Source organism: Rhinoraja longicauda, chromosome 27 (assembly GCF_053455715.1).
Source record: "Rhinoraja longicauda isolate Sanriku21f chromosome 27, sRhiLon1.1, whole genome shotgun sequence".
In the NCBI taxonomy this organism is placed as follows: Eukaryota; Metazoa; Chordata; class Chondrichthyes; order Rajiformes; family Arhynchobatidae; genus Rhinoraja; species Rhinoraja longicauda.
This window is the reverse complement of record NC_135979.1, coordinates 16,159,101-16,176,345: the sequence shown is the minus strand read 5'-3', so window position 1 is coordinate 16,176,345 and position 17,245 is coordinate 16,159,101. Positions and strand designations below refer to the sequence as shown.

The window sequence follows — 17,245 nt, the reverse complement described above, 5'->3', positions numbered from 1 at the left end:
TCAACCCCTTAACCTGTTATCCTCTTCATTTTCTCCAGCTTTACAAACATTTGAAATGTATGCATTTCTCCAATTTTGGCCGACTGAACTTCAACTATTGCACTAGTGGCAGTCTAGGCCCTTAGTTTTGGTATTCCTTCCTAAAGCTCTTTTCTTCTGCTCCCTTTTTTATCACATGCTTTTTCTGTGACTCGGTAGCAAATTGTGCTCGCTATCATGACTCAGGAGTATCCAGGGACGTTTCTCCATGTTAAAAGCTCCACACAAATGGATGTTGTTGTTGTCGATGCTTGTAGGTGAAGTCACTCTGGGACACTCGAGCTTCTTGCAGCATCTGATTAGAGAAACACCCCAAGCACAACACCTGCTCACACACTTAATAGATTTTAAAACAAAACTCAATCTTCCACCCTACTCTTAAAAAAAACAAATTCTCCAAGATGCTGCTTTTCCCAAGTGTTTGCAGCATTTTGTTATTATTTCAGACTTCCACCACCTGCAATCTTCAAGCATTTATCTGTAACGCACCCAATACACTATGGAAGCTGAAAGCAGTTGGCTAGTCTGCCCTACAGATAATTCTAAATCAATCCTCATTTGATCTGCACAAGGATGCATTTCCAGGCAAGGTCACTGGAAAGTGGGCTGGATATTTCCTTATTTACACCGAAGGGTCATTGCCCAATTGCAGCTTGTTGCTTTCTCAGGACAGAATGAAATGAGGCTAGAAACCCCTTGGGCTAGATGGCTGGAGAACAGTTTATCATTTTATCCCCTTAAGCAAATTAGGTTTTCTTGTATAAAGCATCAACACAGATCAATAATCTATTACTCTCTCCCACTTTTGGACCCCTGCAAATACTGCCCTATACAAGGCATACTTCTTAATGCACTAGCAAAAAATATAATTGTCATAATAGCCAATATAGTTGTTCAAACAAGCAAAATGTGTTCAAATGACCTAGGGCATAGCCAAGGCATAAAAAAAACACCAAAAAGTAAGTACACTGAAGGCTGTGAACCTTTAGAATTATCTGTCTGAGTGCCATACACGTGCAAATAATTCAAGACAGAGATTGACAGATGTTTGGATGTTAAAGGAATCAAAGGATATAGGTCAGCACAGCAAACCAGTGCCTTTGGATGATTAGCCATACTCTTATTGAATGGCTGCACAAACACAAGGGTGCCAAATGACATACACCTGCTTCTATGTTCGAATACAGAAGGAGAAGCATGATTGTATCTTGTGGGAATTAATAGAACAGAAAATAAATTAAAGGATCTCTGAGGTCATGGCAACAGCATGGTAAAAGGTTATGGTTAGGAATGATAGTACCAAAAGCAGGATTAAAAGATATTAGATAAATTAAATGTTTACTAGTCATAAAAGCAGACGAATCTCTGGAAACACTCAGAAGTTTAGACAGCTTCTAGAGAAAAAGAGACAGAGTTAATGTTTCTCGTCACGGACCATTTGTTAAATCTCTGATGCTAACTCTGTTTCTTCTTTCACAGTTGCCGCCTGACCTGCTAAACATTTCCATCATTTTCTGTTTTTATTTCTGATTCCCAGCATTTGCTAACCCCCATCCCCACCACCCTACCAAAGGCTGTTCACAAGATTGCAAATTAAAAAATAATATTGCAGGGATAAAAACTGATACATTTTATAAAACTAAAGCAGGTAGCATTCTTCAATTCCAGTTGACATGCATTCAAATTCAAAGAATCATCCATATATGAAGAAAGCCAGAGGACATGTATTAAAAAATATATATGAAATGAAATCTGGTAATTGTATGCTGATTAGTTTAATGTACTCAAGGGAACTATGAAGGAACACAAAATTAATAAGAAGCCATCTAGAAAATGAACATATAACAAAAAAAAACCCAGGTCCAGTATAAGTAACCTGATACAATTATTTGAACTTCCAATGAAAAAATCATTCATTGAAATTTTCAAGTATCACAAGTTATCTCACGATGAAGATAAGGCATATAAATTTGAGATTATCAATGATGAATGACTAGATTGGCTAAAAAGTAGAAGTTTTCCTGCTAATCTGCTAAAGCATCATACCTAAGAGTTTAAAAAGAATGATATTGTAGTAGTATTATAGCAGCATGATTCTCAACTGAAGACTGTTCCATTTGAGCATTAATGATAAGGACAAGGATGTCAAAGAAAGTCTTATCCCGAAAGTTAAGATTTTATTACTGTTTTGGTATTTGAGAAACAAAATAATTCCAATTAATTTCAATTAAATGTGATTTCAGCCAGATATACATGTGAATTTAATATTGGATGTGTTTTGGGATGACAATGGTTCAATAAAATAATCACTTATTGCTGATCAACAAGATTTTTTTTTTAAAACCAGGTGCAATGAATCCACCACACATGAAAAACTCCAGTAATAGTGATGTATCTTGTTTTTCTTTCAAGGGGAAAAGAATGGTTGCCTGGGATAAAGGCCTTTTCAACCTCAGGAATCCCCAGACGAGAATACTGTGATCCCAACTGTGCTGCAGGTGGTGAGTACATTTTAAACCAAAGGCAAACCACTTGACAAATGCGCAGTGTGAGAATGGAATGGGTGGGACAGAGAAAATACAGTAAAATAGCATTATAAGAACTTTTTGAAAAAATATTAATTGAATCGTGTTACTGCAACTGTACACTTTAAAATCTTTACTTTCCATGGACCAAGTAGCTTGAAACTCATTGCATTTCTGTTGATATAAAAAGCACAAAAATAAACTGCAACTTGCATCAAGTGGCGACAAAGAATAATTTCAAATAATTGCAACTTCCACCATTACCTGTCACTAAATTCCTGCCATTCAAGTGTCATAGATTCTCAGCTGAGTTGCTAAATGAGATACAAGATCAGAATTGAATGTTACACTGCCTAATAATTTCTCTCTAAAAAATAGAAAATAGGTGTAGAAGTAGGCCATTCGGCCCTTCGAGCCAGCACCACCATTCATATGATCATGGTTGATCATCTGAAATCAGGACCCCATTCCTGCTTTCTCCCCATATTCATTGATTCTGTTAGCCCTAAGAGCTATATCTAACCCTCTCTTGAAAACATCCAGTGAATTGACCTCCACTGCCTTCTGTGGCAGAAGATTCTACAGATTCACAACTCTCTGGGTGACTGATTCTGGACTCCCCAACATTGGGGAACATTTTTCCTGCATCCAGCCTGTCCAATCCTTTAAGAATTACTAGACCAAGTGGACCCGTTGGGCCCAAACCTCTCCTGCATTGGTGCAGCAACCTCTCCTCCCCCCCCCTCCCCTCCCTCCGTTATCCCCTCCCCCCTCCCTCCACCCCCTCCCCCTCACTCAACCCCTCTTATCATCCTCCCTCCCTCCACCCTCCTTCCCTCGGGGATAGATTTAAACTTTAAAATGTGAATAACTTTTAAAATATAACACAGATTTCAATGAAACTTCTTCCATTAGCACCAAAAGGATGACAGTGAGTAAGGTAGGCCTAGAATTGTCACGCTATCATGTACCGTTTTGGCTATAGTTCAGGAACAAACAAACAAACGAGAGTTTTAGTATATAGATGTTTCTGCAAGATCCCCTCTCGTCCTAAATCCCAGTGAATACAAGCCCGTCGTCCCATTCTTTCAACAAATGTCAGTCCTGCCATCCCGGGAATTAACCTGGTGAACCTATCTTGCACTCTCTCAATGGCAATAATGTCCTTCCTCAAATTAGGAGACCAAAACTGCACACAATACTCCAGGTGTGGTCTCACCAGGGAGTATTGCAGTACAACTGCAGTAGGACTTCCTATACCCAAATCCTCTCGCTATGAAGGTCAACATGCCATTTCTTCACTGCCTGCTGTACCTGTATGCTTACTTCCAGTGACTGATGTACAAGGACACCCAAGTCTTGTTTCACCACCCCTTTTCCTAATCGGACACCATTCAGATAATAATCTGCCTTCTTGTTCTTGCCACCAAAGTGGATAATCTCACATTTATCCACATTATACTGCACCTGCCATGCATCTGCCCACTCACCCAACCTATCCAAGTCACCCTGCAGCCTCATAGCATCCTCCTCGCAGCTCACCCTCCCACCCAGCTTTGTGTCATCCGCAAACTTGAAGATGTTACGTTTAATTCCTTCGTCTAAATCGTTAATATATATTGTAAATAACTGGGGTCCCAGCACGGAGCATTCTAGTTTTAAACTCAAGCATAAATTGTGTTTTATTACTATTTGCCTCTCCCTATCCCTCTAGTCCTCGTATCTGAGGTCATGAAAATTCTTTAATGAACATCCCATGTAAAAACAAACTTGTAGCAGGTTTCCATTTTCAAAAGAGGGGAAAATGCTACAAAGCTTCTGGAAGTAATTTTGAAGCATATATCATTAGCAATTTCAGTAGCACAAAACCTGCAGCAGAGCATAAAGCATGAAGGGTTGTTAATTACAAATCTGTTCACAATAATAAATTACTTTGCATCTTAAAAAACACTTGAAATTGCACACAAAAATAACAAGTAGCTAAATTGAGAACATAATATCTATTGATTAATATTTTGACAAGCAACATTTCATGGTGGATTTTTTTAAAACTTTGTGGACTGCACTAAAGTATTGTTGTAATCTCAGGATCTACATATGAAGTTCATTCACCTCCCAGTGACTTAGTCATATTTCAATAGAACTTTGAGAATTATCCATCAATGAGATAGCAGTGCGACAAATGGTTCTTCTTTTATTCCAAAAAGGCTTGATGCTACTTTTGGACTATGTATCGACCTCACCGTCAGTTCTAAGCAGCATAAAAGGTAGCTAAAAATCAGTTTCCCTCGGGTTCAATTAAAAAAAAATTCAAATGAGCACTGAACCTTCTAGGTTCTTGTAACTTCCTACTTCTTTACAATGTAGATTCTCTTACAGCTAGATGAAACATTGGGACAAACGTAGGCTCAGTTTATTCTCTAATCTGGTAGGGAATATTTCAATGCAACAGCAACTGTTACAACATAGTTCTAGTCCAGATTTCATGGTCAAAGTTAGGACCAATGGTTTTAGATTGTCCAATGTGGAACCAAGTTTGGTACTAAAAAACAAACTCAGCTACATTAAATGATGTCAAATTTAAAAGACTCAAGCTTACTTTGTATTTATAGATGGAGCTGAGTGTCATCAGTAACTTGCTAAAATTCAGTCACCAAACTTAAATCTTAAAACCATTCTGGACCAGGGTTATTTTCTAAAAACAATAGAAATTGCTGATATTGGAAATGTGAAATAAAAACACAGCACAGAAACAGGCCCTTCAGCCCACCGAGTTTGCTTCAACCACAATTTAACCTACAAACCTGTAGGTCTTTGTAGTGTCGAAGGAACCCAGAGCAACCAGAGAAAACCCAAGTGGTCACAGGGAGAACATACAAACACCGTACAGACAGCAGCCGTAGTCAGGATCGAACCCAGGTCTCTGGAGCTGCAAGGCCACAACTCTACCGCTGCGCCACCGTGCTGTCCCAAATTGCAGATGGTTTAAATTATGAAGGAGGATCTGTTGAATGTGGAGTCTTGTGCAGTAGAAGCAATGACAAGGGAATACTGTAATTTTTCTGGGTGGGAAAATCAGGGTGCTATTATTGTTTAGTGATCTGACCTCCAACATGCAAGGGGTGAATGCTAACTTTCCGATACCTCCTCGTGACTTCTTCTGGATCATTCCACCATGGGTCGACATTAGGCTTAGGTCTCTGAAGTCAGTTGCTCTGGATATCTTACCCCCCAAAATTCCAGCCTCATAGTTCACCTACCATAGATAGCACAGTGAATATAATTGCTAGATTCACTGGTCTATTTACCTGGGTTTGATAAGAACTTGTGGTACTATATGGAGTTTACACATTCTCCATGTAAATGTATGGGTTTCTTCTTAGTCCTCCAATTTCCTCAACAATGACATGTGTTGGAAAGTTAATTGACCATTGTAAATTACCTCTCATATGAAGGTGCGTGCTACAATCTGGTGGAGTTGATGGAAATGTGGGGAGAATAAAATGGGAATACAGAATTAATGCATGTGTGCTTGATAGTCACTATGGTCTCAGCAGGCCAAATGCCCATTTCCATATTGCATGATTCATTATTTTAGTCTCTTTATCCAATGTCTCGTCCTTTCCCACTTACATTTGTGATACCTCCGATGCCTTCTACTACTTTGACAGCTTGGACACTCCCAGTCCCAACCATCTTATTTTCACCACAGATAACACTCTCCTTGGTAACTTCATCCCACCATAGGACTGTGCAGGGCACCTTTGCTTCTTGACTAAGCACACTGAAGCAACAATGTAATTCATCTTGTCCTGACCTACCCACAACCCTCTGCAATCACCCAATTTACAATTTAGAGAAGCCAATTAAACCACAAACCTTCATTCAATTGTGCCATGTTTTTAAGTATTCCAATGTTCATGTTTTATGCTCAAATATTTTAACTTTCTGTAAGACACACCACAGAACAGCTGTAATTGCAATGAAAGCTTCAGTTTCATTTTGGAGCAATAAACAATAGTGCCCGAGTCCTTATTCTGCAACCAAACACTGGCAATGCAATGAATAAAACTGAACTTCTAATCACCCAGTTTTGTTCAACCCAATTAGGATTCTGTTTGTAATTTATAGTCCCCAGAAGTTTGCAAAGAGCTGTTCATTACATTAATATCTAATATGTGAAAAATTCCCAAACTTTGACAGAAAAATCGGCAAGTAAATGGGAACATGTAAATCGTCGAACTCCAACAATGCTTCGACTTGCCTGTAAAAAGGCAAATAAATTCAAACCACCCCAAAAAGGTTCTGCTAGATTAAAAGATGACATATGTTTAATGCAGGAAGTTATTTCATCATTTTTAAAGTAGACAAAAAATTCTCTCCTGTGCATTCCTGCCAAAGACAGTAAAAGATCAACTAAATCAAATTGTTTAATTTCAACTTGGACAGCCGGAACACACGAGGACCTGGGTGTAACTTAGTGCTCCTGAGAAATTGCTAGGGATAGAAAGAGGGCCATAACAGTGTAGCAGAAGCCAAAAGAAAGCTGTAGTGGAATTCCAAAGTGCTAGATTGATAGATTGTTCAAATCTCACCGTGGCATTAACAAAACAATCCAGATAAATGACGATTATAAAGCTACTGATAGTTAGTTGGAAAATATCAACCAATATCTTTTCGGAAAATAAATCAGTCTCCCTGACCCAATGAGATCTTTGTAACTCTATACCCAAAGCAAATGGTTGATTTTTAACTGCCCAAATCACAGCCCAAGATAGGCAATTAGTAATAGATTTTAAACACAGACCATGCCAGTAATTCTATGAATGATTAAAGTCCACATTTTAATGCCTTTGGAGAAAAAGGGCATCCAGTAAGCTGGATGTTTAAAAGAGTTTATTTCCAATTTATTATCAGCATAGCTTTCTTTTTCTTTCAATGCACAATCAAAATATTGATTTGCCCCATTAAATCCCACAGTGCTTTTCTTCAGAAGCTGTTGATTCACATCTCTAACTTTTGATTACTTTATGTTTAGCAGCAGGCAATGAATTATGGCCAAGCAATTTTACCTGAGGTTGCAAGCAATGGAACTCAGGCTCCTTCCTCTAAATATTTTCCTTAAACCTGTCTTTCTCTACCACCTTTTAATTATGAATAAAAATATATATATTCTACCACATAAGAAAGAGGCGAAGTGGTTAGCCACATGGCCACTCCGTCTTACTCTGCAGTTTAAGAAATTATGGCTGCTTGAATCTTTTGCCTCAGCTACATTTTCCTGCCCTTGAATTTCCCTATAGGTTAAAAAGAAAACCATGTCTGTTAGTACCCTCAATGACAACACCCACATGTCTCTGAAATTACAAATTCCAAAGACGTGAAATAATAGACAGCAAATGCTGAAATCTTGAACAAAAAGAAAACTCAACAGGTCAGGCAGCATCTGCAAGGGGAAATGGAGAGATGATGTCTCGGGCTAATTTAAATTCAATTAATTATTTCAGTAATTCTGGAACAAAGAGTCAAAATCAGAAACCAGGTTATATTAAAACTAGAACAAAAACAATTAAGAATAAAAGCAGCACCCATCCAGACACACAACCCTGCAGTCTTTCCTACAGGCATTTGGTGCCTGCACTAGTAAAACTGACCCGCAGACCATCCAAACGAAAATGGCACCTTCACTCATTCGCTAACGTCTCAAGAGTCTTTCAGCTCAACACCCTATAGATATCATCACCTCTGATTTGTTCATCTCTGGCCATCTCCCCTCCACAACTCCCAACTTTATCATTTCCTTGTCCCGCACTGCCTGTTTCTATCTCCATCCCAAAATCCACAAACAGGCCTGCCGTAGCAGACTCACAAGCAGTTCAAAACTAATAGGTGAACTGGCAGAGGGGAACAAGTGCAAGAAAACATCCCACTGATTAGCTTCTACAACACCCACAGCGGATGAAAAACATTCCTCCACATTGTACTTCAGTTGCGTGCACATATTTAACAAGGGCATAGAATGTTCTCCAGATGAAACACTGCCATGTCCGTCATTAGGAATGACTCAGCAGCAACAAACTGACCAAATCGAGGAGGACAGCTGCCAGAAGGAGCACTGGCAGCCAATATTAGCGAACCACGGAATCTCAAAAATTTATGGCACAAAAAGGAGGCTACTCAGCCCATTGCATCCATCCATGCCAACTAAAAGTTTCTCAGCTCTTGGCCCACAACTTTGTTGGCTCTTCAAAGGGTTATGAATCTGCTTCTAAATGTGACGAATATTTCTCTATCATACTTTCAGAAAGGAACCAATTTTATCCTCTTTTTAACCTATTAAGCTAAACCTATGTCCATATACTGCCACCTCTGCTTAGTGAAATGGGTTCATTCTTTACCCTGTTATGCCTCCTAAACACCACACCTCAATTCAACCTCCCTTCAGTGCTGTTTCAAAGGAAAACAAGCCTAATCTGGATAGTCATTATGGTAATCTAACTCTGGTAACATCCTCATTGTGTTGTTTGCTCTCCCAAAAATGTAATTATTCATCCATTATATAGTCTTCTAGCTCTGGTAACATCCTCATTGATCCCCCACCTTTTCTACTGTTATCACATTTTCCTTTTAGTGTGATGGTCAGCCAACCAGGAATCTTCTTTCAGTTGTATTCAGTGCACCAGCTAAAATAAGACATATCCCCTTTGCCTTTTTAACCGTCTTATCTGCCACTTCTGCTATAATTAGCTCATTGGTCGTCGCTATGTTGCTCGACCCTTCTTTGTACCCTAGTATTTATCCTCTTGTGTTATTTGCTCTCCTCAAAATGTAGTTATTCACCCTTCGCGAGATTGCATTCCATTTCCGTTATCTGTTAGATAGAGCTCTAGGGGCTAGTGGAATCAAGGGATATGGGGAGAAGGCATGCACGGGTTATTGATTGTGGACGATCAGCCATGAACACAATGAATGGCGGTGCTGGCTCGAAGGGCCGAATGGCCTCCTCCTGCACCTATTTTCTATGTTTCTCACCTGTGTATCCACCAAACAAATCCATCATCTTCTTAAGAACTTTGTTATCATCCATCACAATGATAATTTTGGTATCGTTAGCAAATGTATTTTTTTGTGGCCTCTGAATGCATCTGGATTATTTAGTGTAAGAAAATAACTGCAGATAACAGTATAACAGAGCTTTATTTGTCATTCGGTACCGAGGTACCGAACGAAACTACATAGCAGTCATACAAAAAAAGAACACAAGACACATAACCCCAACACAAACGTCCATCACAGTGACTCCAAACACCCCCTCACTGTGATGGAGGCAACAAAACTTCCACTCTCTTCCCCACGCCCACGGACAGACAGCTCGTCCCCGACCGACCCGCACAGTCCCCGCAAGGGGGTGGAAGTCCCCGCGGCCGAATCGCACCGGGTGCTGAAACGTCGCGCGGCCGAGCCGGGCGATGAAAGGCCCCGCGACCAAGCCTTGCGCAGCTAAGTCCCGTGGCCGAGCCGCACCGGGCGATGAAAAGTCCCGCAGCCTAGCCGCACCGGGCACTGTTAAGTCCAGCAGCCAAGCCGCACCGGGCGATGAAAAGTCCCGCGGCCGAGCCGCACCGGGCACTGTTAGGCCCCGCAGCCGAGCCGCACCCAGCGCCGTGAGGAAGAGAAAAGTTTCCCCCACCCCCCACACATACACAACCAAAAAAAATACAAAAACCATCCCAACACCGACACACAACAAAAAAAAAGGAAAAAAGACGAACAGACTGCTAGCGAGCCGCAGCCGTTAGGCGCCGCCAGTTATGCTGGTACAAATCAAAAGTATTTATTCACAAAATGCTGGAGTAACTCAGCAGGTCAGGCAGCATCTCAGGAGAGAAGGAATTGGCAACGTTTCGGGTCGAGACCCTTCTTCAGACTTTAAATTGTTTGACCATTTGCTTTCTCAGAGTCAACTTTTAATCCAATGCTACTTGCCCTTGCAATCCTCCTGCACCACTAGAAATTTATAGTTAGAACCTGTGATAGTTCCTGCTTTTTTGAAGATCTTGTAATATATTTTATCTGACACTGATTACTGATTCACAAAGCAATCCTGAATACTTAATATGCAATCTCTGATCTTCATCCTTTCCAACACCATGTTCTTCCTTCTTAATATTGTGGCGGTCCCTGGGGATCAGGCCACTCCTTGGGTCAGCCCCCTCGTCACTTGACGGACAGGCGTAAGGGGTTAAAAGCCAGCCCGTTGGGAGGCGTGGCTCATCCCTAGGTGGACTACGCTGTGAGCAGGAGCTCACAGCCTAATAAAGACCTTTATCTAAACCTGCCTGGCGTCCTGCCTTTTCTCTGGCCTCCGCCAGGCCACTACAATATCAACCTTCCTCTTACCAACCAATGATCTTCTGCTTACTAGAAGATAGATGCTAAGTGTTTATTCACAACTTTACATCTCCTCCGCCTGCACACTCGGACTGTTATTTTGGTCTTTATTAGGATCCACTGTTTATTTTCCAATCCTCTTGCTTCAAAGATTTATAGAACGTCTTAAGCTTACTTTAGCTTCATCTGAGTTTTTCCAAGGAATCACTACACTTTTTTTAATGTCCTTTTGGTTTAACGCAGCACCTTCTGTACTCAAACTTTTCTGCTCTAAACCTTTCAGCATCTTTTCATCTATGATCATGTTCCTGGAATACCTCTCCCTTTTAATGGGTTCATGTGTTCTGAGCCTCACCTCTTTGAATATATCCCCACTGCTCTAACATTGATCAACCTTTGAATATTTAGTTTGAGTCTAATTCTGCATAGCCCATTCTCAGTCGAGCAAAACAAGCTACCCCGCCCAGTGTAGAAAGTCTACACCTAAAGTTTCATATTCTTGAACGTTGAATTAAACCAATTTACAATCACCGCTTGGTATTTTCGTTGCCACCTGTTATACTTGGCTAGATTCATTACCTAAAATGAAGTGTGGTATTGCTCCCCATTAAAGAAGTTCTTCTCAATGTTTGTCAAGAATTCTGTTCCGGTTATACCATACAATTAAGGTTAAGGTAACTGCGTTCATAATTATCACTGCCTTAATATCTTTTATATCAGAAATACTACGCCTAGTACTTTTTTCTTCTAACTCAGTGACTGTTAGTGGGGCTGGAGTATACTTCCCCCCCAATGTAAGTGCCCTTGTTTTATTCTCGTGCAACCCATACGGCTGCATTGTAGATTTTTCCAGTAAATTATTGTAAATTATCTTTCCTCACAGTTGTACATTATTGTTGACTACTCTTTAAGTCTTGTGTATGACCATCAGGTTCAAGAACAGCTTCATCCCATTAACCATCACGCACTTGAACACTGTACAGCCGTAACCACTATATCAGCAACTATGATCTTTGGACTCTGTGGTTGCACTGCGGAATTTTCACACTATAATTACCTTGCATTACCGTTATTAAATATATAATAATCAATAATCCAATAAATTATCTGTGTTGATGCGTTAACTGGGCCTGTTAAGCTGCAGCAAGAAAATAATTTCTTTGTTCCATTGCCCGTACATTTGACAATTAAACCCTCTTGACATACTCTAAAAAGTCTTTCTAGGTGCACTGAGTTTTTTCCCTGGACTCTTTACTGTGACAAATAATTAAGTGTTTTCTTTATTTCGCAGACTTTGCCTCCTCTCCTTTCCAGGCTCATTTACGAAACCTTTACTTTCAACATCCAATTTTCCCTCTTCCCTTCCTCAAAATTACTTAATAACCTGTCCAAATATATTGAAACTTTGCCAGGAAACGAGTCTTCATCCAGTTGACCTGAATCTCACCTAGCTTGTGCAGATCCCACTGCTGCACAAATCTAAAGCTGTGACCCTGCATCATTCCATAAGTCACATGTCATTTCTTCTATCCTCCTATAGCACTAGTAATGATCCACAAATTACTAAATTAGAGGTCCTACACAGTAATATACTAACATCCTCACAATCTGCTTGCAGCCCCTCATTCTTCTTTCGAGCCACATCACTGGTATCAATATGGACCATAACCTCCAACCGTTTACACTCTTCCCCCACCCCCCTCAGAATATTCATCAACTGAGCTGTGACATCGTTGATCCTATGATAGAGGAGATGTTTCACATACAGGTGCAAAACATACTCAAAATGTCAAATATAATTTGGCCAACTACTATTCGGTGATTTTAAGCAACAGAGTATTAGCAGGTGTGATATCTGAGCATCTCCTCAGTTTTCCATTCACCAGGACCAAACAGCTCTACAAGTTATCACAGCCTTTGAACAAACAGAGCTCAAAAGGCATGCTCAGCATAACTGCCAACAATCTCAAGCAGTTCCGGTAAAATTGAAGGCAATGTGCATCAGGGTGTAAACCTCTCTCTGACTACATTTGTATCAAGAACAAGAGATGGTTGCTCTTCTCAACCCCAGGACATTAATACAGGGAGTTCACCAGGCAGCATCCAAGTCCAAACCTAGACATTTCCTCAATCAAAAGTAGCGGCATTCAAGCGTTTATTCTATTTTCAGCTTATTAATGTAGTCTACGTTTACACACAGACCAACCTGGACAACAGTCAGGCATAGGCAGAGAAGGGAGTCAATGACAGGAAGCTTAAATGGACCAACCAACTATTCTTCACATTGTATATTAACGATTTGGACGAGGAGATTGAAGGCTTTGTGGCCAGTTTGCGGATTATACAAAAATAGGTGGATGGACAGGTAGTGTAGAGAAAGCAGGGACTCTACAGAAGGACTTGGACAGGTTTGGAGAGTGGGCAGATGGAATATTGTGTAGCAAAGTGCAGAGTCATGCATTTTGGTAGTAGGAATAAAGGCGTAGACTATTTTCTAAATGGGGAGAGAATCCAGAAATTGGAGGTGCAAAGGACTTGGGAGTACAGGTGCAGGATTCCTAAAATGTTAATCTGCAAGTCAAATCGGGAGTAAAGAAAGCAAACTCAATGCTAGCATTTATTTCAAGAGGGCTTGTATACAAAAATAGGGATGTAATGCTGAGGATCTATAAGGTGCTGTTAAGGCCGCATTTGGAAGTGTGCAATTTTGGGCACCATATTTGAGGAAGGATGTGCTGGCTCTGATGAGGGTCCATAGGACGTTTACAAGAATGATCCTAGGAATTAGTAGGTTAACCTATGATGAGCGTTTGTCCTGGACCTGTACTTGCTAGAGGGACGTTCTTTTTGGAAGATGAGAAATTTATTTAGTCGGAGGGTGGCGAATCTGTGGAATTGTTTGCCACAGAAGGCCGAGGCCAAGTCAGATATTTTTAAGGCAGATATAGATAGATTCTTATAAGAAGATAACTGCAGATGCTGGTACAAATCGAAGGTTTTTATTCACAAAATGCTGGAAAGGTCTCGACCTGAAACGTCACCCATTCCTTCTCTCCTGAGATGCTGCCTGACCTGCTGAGTTACTCCAGCATTTTGTGAATAGATAGATTCTTGATTAGTACAGGTGTCAGAGGTTATGGGGAGAAGGCAGGAGAATGGGGTTAGGAGGGAGAGATAGATCAGCCATGAATGGCGGAGTAAACCAGATGGGCCGAATAGCCTAGTTCTACTCCTATCGCTTATGACCTAACCACATAAAACTGCAGCTACTAGAACAGACCAGATGCTGAGTATTCGGCAATGAGCAATTCAGTTACTGATCAATGTATATTTTGAGCATTACAGAATATTCTAAACCTGTTTGGAGGAACAGGGCTCCCACAACTACAGAAGCTAAACATATCCAAAGTAGCTTCTTGATTGGGGCTTAATTTATCACTCTAAATATGACTAGTGTTATGCTATGCAAAATGCTACATAGCAAGGCTTCTCAAACAAGTTCCCAAATCATCTATCACTGCCACCCAGAAGGCTGATGCTGGCAAACATGCAAGCACACCATTGCCCTTCTTAAAATATATTTTTCTTGCTGTCAGTTGTAATTCAATGGTGCTTTTATTGTCACATGTGCAAAGTGCATTATTATCATAATTAAAAGCCAGTTCACCTACTTACTAGCTCATCTGAAATGTCATCCTAAACCTGCTATAATGGATCTCATGGTTCTATAATCCAATGCAAATAATTTATTAAAATTACACTAACCCAAGGAATGCTTCTTAAGGTGACATTAGCAGTTAAACTGCCAAAAAATTGATTGAACAAATAGTTCAAATTAATCGCAAGGAGTGGAGCTCCAACCCTACCTTTGCAACCAAAGCAGATATAGGGATTTTATGGAAAAATGCACAATAAACTTTCTTGTCCTCACCTTTAGTCATTCAGGACAGGTTAATACTAGGTTTACTTCCATTATCCTATAAGAGTGTATTGAAATAAACTAGACAGAAGCATATCATTCTTCAATGAAAGCAAGCTACCCAAAAGACAAACATTAAACATTTTTACCAAATTTGCACTGCTACAACCAAGTAAAATACTCCAGCATGCCCATCATTGAAATTAGTCAGCAAATTAAATTACAATTTATCAAAAAAGTGGATCCACTGGCGAGGAATTACAGAATATACATAAACTGAGAAGCATTTCAATTAAGTTGGGAGAAAAGTTTGTCAGTGATGGATCAGAGAGCAACATTATTGAAGATATTCAGTGCCCATATCCTTTTGATCCTCAGAATGTGGAGTGCACAATCAAGTCAGCAATTTTCAGCGATCTTGCCAAAAGAGAAAAGAAATAACCACTACACAGAACCACACTTGTACATGCTCCCTTGGCTATTTCCAGAAAGGAGCTGGAAAACCTCAGTTTATCTACAACATTTCTGGACAGAAACGGTCGCCTAATCGAGAAACACTTTATACGATCTACTTTATTCACCTATATATATATATATATATATAGAACCTAGAGTAATGCTAGTATTCATAGTATTTTATCCCTTACTCAGATCTTGACAGTATAAGACTATGGGATATAGATGATGATTATTTTGTTATAAAATTCTGCAAAGAACTGAATGTTATATTGGAACCAGCACGCAGTGTAACAGATAATTGTTGCAAGATACCATAAAGGCATAAAGAAGCGATCCGAGCAACTTTCAGCTTACTCTGGTCATGTCATTTTGGCAACTTGAACTACAAGTAATACAGAGATATGCATGTTCATTTGGAAAAACATTATCGGCCTGTTTTAGTCATACATCTTAACAAATGTGTTAGTTAAACCTCATGCTGCCAACTTACCCATTAGTCAATCACTGTAAATGCTTCCATACAGAATTAATCATATATCATTAGTCTGTATACCCTGTATACCTTTGAGAATCACAACACAATTAAATCCGTTTTCAAAAGCAATATTGCTGATTTTTAACAATATAATTATTGTAAGAGTCTTTTCCGACTGTAACATCATTGATTTTAATGACAACAAGATGCCAGAAGTGAAAGAAGTCAGGTTTAATTTTTGCTTTGGTTGGTGGAATCAATTACTTCAACAGCAGGCAGCCTAGATATAAAAAGGTAGACACAAAATGCTGGAGTAACTCAGCAGGTCAGGCAGCATCTCGGGAGAGAAGGAATGGGTGACGTTTCAGGTCGAGACCCTTCTTCAGACTGATGTCAGGGGAGGGGGCGGGATAAAGATAGAATGTAGTCGGAGACAGGAAGACTAGTGGGAGAACTGGGAAGGGGGAGGGGATAGAGAGGGAAAGCAGGGACTATCTGAAGTTAGAGAAGTCAATGTTCATACCGTTGGGGTGTAAACTACCCAAGCAAAATATGAGGTGCTGATCCTTCAATTTGCGCTGGACCTCACTCTGACAATGGAGGCCCAGGACAGAAAGGTCAGATTGGGAATGGGAGTGTGAGTTGAAGTGCTGAGCCACCGGGAGAAAAAGCAGGTTAAGACGGACTGAGCGGAGGTGTTCAGCGAAACTATCGCCGAGCCTGCGCTTAGTCTCGCCAACATAGAGAAGTTGACACCTGGAACAGCGGATACAGTAGCCGAGGTTGGAGGAGGTGCAGGTGAACCTCTGCCTCACCTGGAAAGACTGTTTGGGTCCTTGGATGGATTCGAGGGGGGAGGTAAAGGGACAGGGGGTGGTTTGGGTGGGAAGGGACGAGTTGACCAGGGAGCTTTAGAGGGAAAGGTCTCTGCGGAAAGCAGAAAGGGGTGGAGATGGGAAGATGTGGCCAGTAGTGGGATCCCGTTGGAGGTGGCGAAAATGGTGGAGGATTATATGTTGTATGCGACAGCTGATAGGGTGGAAGTTGAGGACAAGAAGGCCTCTATCCTTGTTATGAATGGGGGAAGGGGGAGCAAGAGCAGAGCTCCCCCTCCCAATCTGACCTTTCTGTCATGGGCCTCCTCCAGTGTCATAGTGAAGCCCAGCGCAAATTGGAGGAACAGCACCTCATATTTCGCTTGGGTAGCTTACACCCCAGCGGTATGAACATTGACTTCTCTAACTTCACAGTCCCTGCTTTCCCTCTCTATCCCCTCCCCCTTTTCAGTTCTCCCACTGGTCTTCCTCTCTCCTACTACATTCCATCTTTGTTCCCCCCCAGACATCAGTCTGAAGAAGGGTCTCGACCCGAAACGTCACCTATTCCTTCTCTCCCGAGATGATGCCTGACCCGCTGAGTTACTCCAGCATTTTATGT

The 17,245-nt window shown here is 40.7% G+C and overlaps 1 protein-coding gene across 2 annotated transcripts in view; it reads right to left on the bottom strand.

The window, feature by feature from the left end:
• The window catches only part of LOC144606881 (protein argonaute-3), a 99,229-nt gene that overhangs the window by 80,763 nt on the left and 1,221 nt on the right, over positions 1-17,245 (bottom strand). The window lies entirely within an intron of this gene.